General features: G+C 46.3%; 1 pseudogene; it reads right to left on the reverse strand.

Annotated features, from left to right (window-relative positions):
- Positions 1-2,901: 2,901 nt before the first annotated feature.
- Positions 2,902-4,416, reverse strand: LOC119350999 (annotated as a pseudogene).
- Positions 4,417-6,499: the final 2,083 nt, after the last annotated feature.

The raw sequence follows: 6,499 nt of genomic DNA on the forward strand, positions 1-6,499 counted from the left end.
GTGGAGTGACCTCGCGAAGGGTGTTCTCTAATGCAACTGATTTTATTGCCGGTGAGGAGAAAGAGCATGCACCCATGGTTTTCAACCGTGTCCTGCAGCCGGAGGAACTCAGAATCCTGCAATAGGCCACCCACACGATGGAAGAGATCCACGCCTACCAGACACATGGGTTGCTAGCATACATGTTTCTGTTTTTGCTAATGGTTGTACTTACTAATTGATTGTACATGTTTATGTATTGCTAGCATGCATGGCTCGTTTCCCCCTCTTCTTTAACGAATGATACGCGTATTCGAGAAAAAAATATACATATGATTTAGTTGATTGTACATTTATTTGCTACAATTTGAGAGATGTCAGTGACTCGCGCCTCTCTGCCGCGGACTTGAGGCCTGCTATTTCTAAGCTCCAATCTCGGTGTGAGCCCTGGCAGGGGAGATGGCTCTCTAAGGCGGCCCGCACTATTCTTATCAACTCTTCTCTCTCTAGCCTGCTGCTGTTCCTTATGAGCTTCTATAGCCTCCATGAGTCCCTTCATAAGGAGATTGCCAAGATCCAGTCTCGCTTCTACTGGGCTGGTGAGCATGATAAGCAGAAGTACCACATGGTCAGCTGGCCTGACATCTGCAAGCCCCGGGAGCAGGGTGGCCTGGGTATCATGTGCTCCAAGCGAATGAACATTGCTCTCCTCTCCCGTTGGCTCTGGCGCATCGCCCAGGGCCAGGGTGGCCTCTGGCTGGACATCATCCGGACTAAATACCTTCGGGGTCAGCCCCTTGCTTTCTGCCAGCGATCGGGCGGCTCCCAGTTCTGGCAGTCCATTGTTCAGCTTCTCCCGGTGCTGCGCATTGGGACCTCCATCTCGGTGGGTTCTGGCCTCTCGACTCTATTCTGGTATGACCGTTGGGCGGGTGACTCCCCCTTCGCGGCTCGCTTCCCTGCCCTCTTCTCTATTGCAGTTGACCACATGATTTCCGTCAATAGGGCCCTTCTTGATCTGGGGCGCCTTGCCTTCCGTCGTCCGTTTGGGCCGGCGGAATCCGCCGCCTGGCGTGAGTTGCTTGATTGCGTTGCGTTTCATGAGCCGCCTGTGGATGATAGGCCGGACTGTACCAGGTGGAGACTTGAGCCGTCGGGCTTGTTCACCACCCGGTCGCTCTATGCGGCCATCGCCCCTTCCTCCGCACCCCTCCCCTTATCGATGGTCTGGACCGCCCGGGTTCCTCTGAAGATTCGCATCTTCATGTGGCAATGGATCCGTGGTAGACTTCCGTCTGGTGTGGAGGTCCGGAAGCGCAATGGCCCCGGCTCCGGTATCTGCCCTCTCTGTGGCGTCCCGGAGGACTCGAACCACATCTTCTTCTCCTGCATCTCCGCTCAATTCCTTTGGAGCTGCTTCCGCGAGGTGGTCGGCGGGAGTTAGTGCCACACTAACTTCCCGGACCTCTTTGCTGAACTCCAATTGTCCCCCGTGTCCATTCGCCACATTAGGTGGCTGCAAGTTGGGGTCCTTGCGTGGACATTGTGGACCGTTCGCAATAAACTCGTGATCCAGCGCGCTCCCCTTCGTCGCCCTTCTGACGCCCTCTACAAATTCTCGGGTTTCTTGCAGCTTTGGCGGCCGCTTAGTCGCTCCTCGGATCGTGACGCCATCTCCGCCTTCATCACCGACCTTCGATCGATGGCCGCCCGCATCTCTCCGCCGCCGCCGCCGCCACCGCCGGAGCCCGATTAGCCCCCTGGTGTCGGGTGCGATGTGTTGTTGTTGTTTGCCTCTTTTTTGGGCTTGTTGAGCTGTGCCCTCAGCAGAACCTTGGTACTTTTTCGTGAGACTTGGGTGTGTGTGTGTGAACCTGTGTGGTATGTTTGCTCTGTGGCGGTTGCTTTATTTATAAAGCGGGGCGAAAGCCTTTTTCGGTAATTTGAGTTGTCGTATGTGTCGAGGTAGCCCAGGTACTATGTTTTTATCAACCCATTGGAATGTCCAATTGAGCCGATACGTCCATTATAATGTACCACTATATAACTAGAAGAAGGTTGGTACCAGCCGGTGTAGATGCATATATATGTCTTATCATTTGTTCGATCAAGTAGCATGCATGCATGTTGGAATAGTAGGGCACTTGACAATGTTTCTTGATCTTAATATGAACACTCTTTGCCTGTGATTTGTGACTTGTAAGTATGATGTATGTAGTACATCCGGGTACTCTGAAGAAGGTAACTTCCGACACTATGATTAGTTAGTTCTCAAAGCCACACATACTTGTTTCGCAAAATAGATGGTTCGTCACTATGTTTTGGTAATATTTGTTTTGACTAATGGTGTATGGCTTTTCTTCAAAACTGTTCCAGTACATACATACGGAAACTGGGTGCAAGCAGAATTTGTGTTGCATGTTTCTTTTTGTTTTGTGATGACATTTTTCAAGTTTTTTTTGATGACATTTCAACAAGGGTCTCTATTTATATATTTATGTACTATTCAACTAAAATTTGATTCAACGTGCACCTCTTGTCTCTCAAATTAAGGCATGTATCTTTTTTTTGTTCTCTCCAAAATCAGTGGAAAAAGAGAAGAGCTAAGGATGTTCATGATTCTATAACGACGTATATACTGGGTTGCAACCTCGACGACGCTTTTCTGCTCGACGCCGTGTGTGCGTTCTTGTGTGGGCTGCTAGGTCGCCCTGCCTTGTTTTTTGGACGTGTTGTGACAGTTTTCGTCCGGCTTTCCGTTAATTAACTGAGCAACTCTCTTCGACCTTTTTCACGGGCCCTAAGAGGCCGCATTTAAAAAAAAAGATAATGCTACTCTCCATTTTGAATGGATAGAAGTTTTTGCTAGGTACTTTATTCCAACTTTTCCGGTGGTTGAGGGCCCTAAAAGACATGTCATTATTAAGGCATGACAACCTGAAAAACTCTTGGATAACACAAGAACTAACATAAACGACCAACCAATTAGCCAAATAATCAACACAAGGCTCTTCCTATCGCCCATACAGAACTTCTATGTAGCGTCTAGATAATGTGTGTTTCTTTATGAAAGATTTTAACATCCATACAAATATGATTTTTATACATACACCACGACATAAAAAAAGTGAACAAATAACAACTAAGTAATTAGTCATAATATCACCATGGACAAAATTTCTCACATAACATATCAACAGGCGCGGCGTGCCACCCCGCGGGCATGGCTATGTAGAGTGGACTGCACACAGTTTTAATATGTAGCTTTTATTAGAAGTGTATAAACGTGTCATTTTGTTTGTCAACATGTCATGCATGGTTGTAATAAATGTACTTCTTTCCCATCTTGAGCTCTTATATCACGTTTCTGTGCACATAGCAATGTGTATTTCTTCATGTAATAGCATATAACACGCATAAAGCCACCACATATTTTTTTAGTTTATTATAATTGTTCATGATTCTATAACGACATATATACGGGCGTGGCGTGCCGCCGCACGGGTTATGCTAGTACTAATCCTATAAGGTAACTATTTCATGCACTAGTTGGACCCGTATACGTATATGTAATACGATTGGACGTTAGGTTTACTTCCAACATACACTAGACCAATGGTGGAGCTTGATGAAGATTCTTGAGGGGGCTAATCAGAGTTCAGGGGGCGAAGAAGATAAGCTATGCATGAACTCTTAGAAATAATTGGTATTCAAACCTAATAATTAGGGGTATTATTCCTAGAGTAGGGGGGCAATGGCCCCCTTTGCCCCCATGAAGCCCCGCCTGCACTGGACGGTGTAGTATTACCATTGGTTGCGGTTAAACCCGCTCGATCTGTGGTTATCATGGCCTTCCACATCATCCTTGCCCAACTCACAACCACAAACACATATATTTCATCACAAACCTCATCGAAGAGCTGGAAATAGGAGATTCTCCATGATTTCTTGAATAGAAGGGAGCAGAACACCACCCAGAGGCCAACCACGAAGCCCACGCTTAGTCCAAAGTAGAAGGGCATCATCTCGGATCCTCTATGCTTGTCGTGGAGGGGCTTTCCGCTATATGGTTTCCCGAGCAGCTCTTCCGAAGTGGAGGCCCGCAGAGGCCAGCGTTGCCAATGTACATGGATGCGGGGTCGTCGGGGTTGAGTGTGTTGAGCTGGTGCCCCGACGGTATCCTTCTTGATAGATTATTGTAGGACAAGTTCAAATAATTTAGAAATTTAGATCGGATAGGCTTGAAGGGATTTCACCAGAGAGTTGGTTGCTGGAGAGGTCAAGTGATTCCAGTGAGTGCATTGAGCCAATGCTCTCTAGGATTTTTCCACCCAAGTGGTTTAGAGACAGATTCATGCTCACTAAACCTGATGCAGGACCTACGCTTTTGGGGATATTTCCAGTTAAATGATTGCAGGACAAATCAAGACTCACCATGTACGTATATGATTGGACCAATATATTCGTGTCCTTGCCCTTTTGTGACTACAAATATGCTCTTAATGAAATAAAACCCATGTCCACCAGCATCTTGGGGGTTATCTACACCATCATAATCATCTACTATAGCCATGCCGCTGGAAATGATGGAGGGGTTATCTAGAGTTGCTATTTTTGTGGTTTTGGCTACACCATCCATGTTTAGCAGGGACTGAGGTATACTAACTGAGAAATTTTTGTGTGCTAGGTTCAAATATTGGAGATAACAAAGTTCACTAAGTTGGGCAGCTATATATCCAGAAAACATGTTGGACCTAAGGCACAGATATTTCAGTTGTGGTGATTTTTGTCCAATCCATGTTGGTATATTTCCAAAAAACTTATTTTGCCCAAGATCAATAAAAGTTAGTCGCGGGCAATTTTGTAATAACAAAGAGAATTCATTCGAGAGGTTGTTGTTGGCAAGCCTCAAAGTTCCAATTGACATAGACAATTGCATGTGAGAGCTTGAATCACTTTCTGGAGAGGCTGTGTTAAGTGCACTACTAGGAAAAGGGCTATAGATAGGACTGATTCTAATGGCGCACCAGGTAAGTAGTGCGCCACTACTATATACTAATGGCGCACCGGTTGCTCGTGCGCCATTAGTGTGGAAGATACTAATGGCGCACCGTGCTCACGGTGCGCCACTACTATTGATTTTTTTCCCATTTTTCCATACAAACTAATGGCGCAGGATGGCAAAGTGCGCCATTACTAGTTAGAACTAGTAATGGCGCACGACCAAGACAGTGCGCCATTAGTATATAATTTTTTTTTACTTTTTTGCAAACCTACTAATGACGCACTATGCCAAAGTACGCCATTAGTAGTTTAAACTACTAATGGCGCACTATGCCACGGTGCGCCATTAGTATAAAAATTATTTTTTTTTACTTTTTTGCAAAACTACTAATGGCGCATGTCTCTGTGGTGCGCCATTAGTATGTTGGGTTACTAATGGCGCATGGCTTAGTGGTGCGCCATTAGTAACCTGGGACCAGCTAGATATTTTTGGACAGTCACACCTACACACTCACTTTCCCCACTTCATTCCCCCCACCTCCTTCTCTAAGCTTGTCGGCTGCCTCCTCCTCCTCATCTCATTTGCACCATAGATTCATCAAAATTAAGTGGTGAAATTACCTTTTTTTTGATAGGTAAGTAAGGGGAAAGCTATCTTCATGTTGTAGATCTACTTTTTTCTCCCTAGCTCCAACAACGTGCACATGCATTTTTTGTGGCCTAGCTAGATCTATGTATGTTTGTGGTGTTGCTTGTGTTTGTGGTGTTGCATATATGTTTGTGTTTGCAGGTACCGGTATTTGAAATGCGATAGTTGCCAATATTTTGCCAGAATGTTGATTCATTTCCGTTTCGCCGAGAATTTTGGCACTATGCATTCTTTTTGGTCCTATTTTTAGGGAAGGTCATGCCAAATTTTTTCTTGGTTCTAAAATATCGTTTTTCTCTACCCCGCAGGTGACCATGGTCCGCACGATGACCGAAGGCATCGTGAATAGGTTTTTGAGCTCCGCGAAGGCCGAGATGCTTCAAAAGAACGAGACAGAGATAAGATGTCCGTGTCGAAGATGCAAGCTGAAGAGCCTTATTGCGGACCCGGATTCCGGGCAGGTGCGGGACCACCTGCTCTTGCGTGGTTTCATGGATGGCTATTGGTGGCAAGGTGATGAAGATGACTATGAAGTCGTTCATGGGGGCCGGGCAAGAAATGAGGAAGGGCAACAAGACAACCACCGCGGCGAGGGCGGGCGAGAAGACGAAGAATCTCCAGGACATGATCACGACGGTGATGATGTAAACAATCATCATGTAAAAGATGTCGTACATGATGATGAGGAAGATCAAGACGAAGGGCATGATCATGAAGATGATGATGCCGGAGCAGACGACGATGGAGGCTGGGTGTAGGACCCTCATATTCAAGAGCTGCTTCGCAAGCAGACGGATAACGCAAGAGCTGCCGCCCGAGAGAAAGCCAAGCTGGATCAACTGGAGATAGACGCGGTTACTCCATTGT

Source organism: Triticum dicoccoides, chromosome 1B (genome assembly GCF_002162155.2).
Source record: "Triticum dicoccoides isolate Atlit2015 ecotype Zavitan chromosome 1B, WEW_v2.0, whole genome shotgun sequence".
NCBI classification, from domain to species: Eukaryota; Viridiplantae; Streptophyta; class Magnoliopsida; order Poales; family Poaceae; genus Triticum; species Triticum dicoccoides.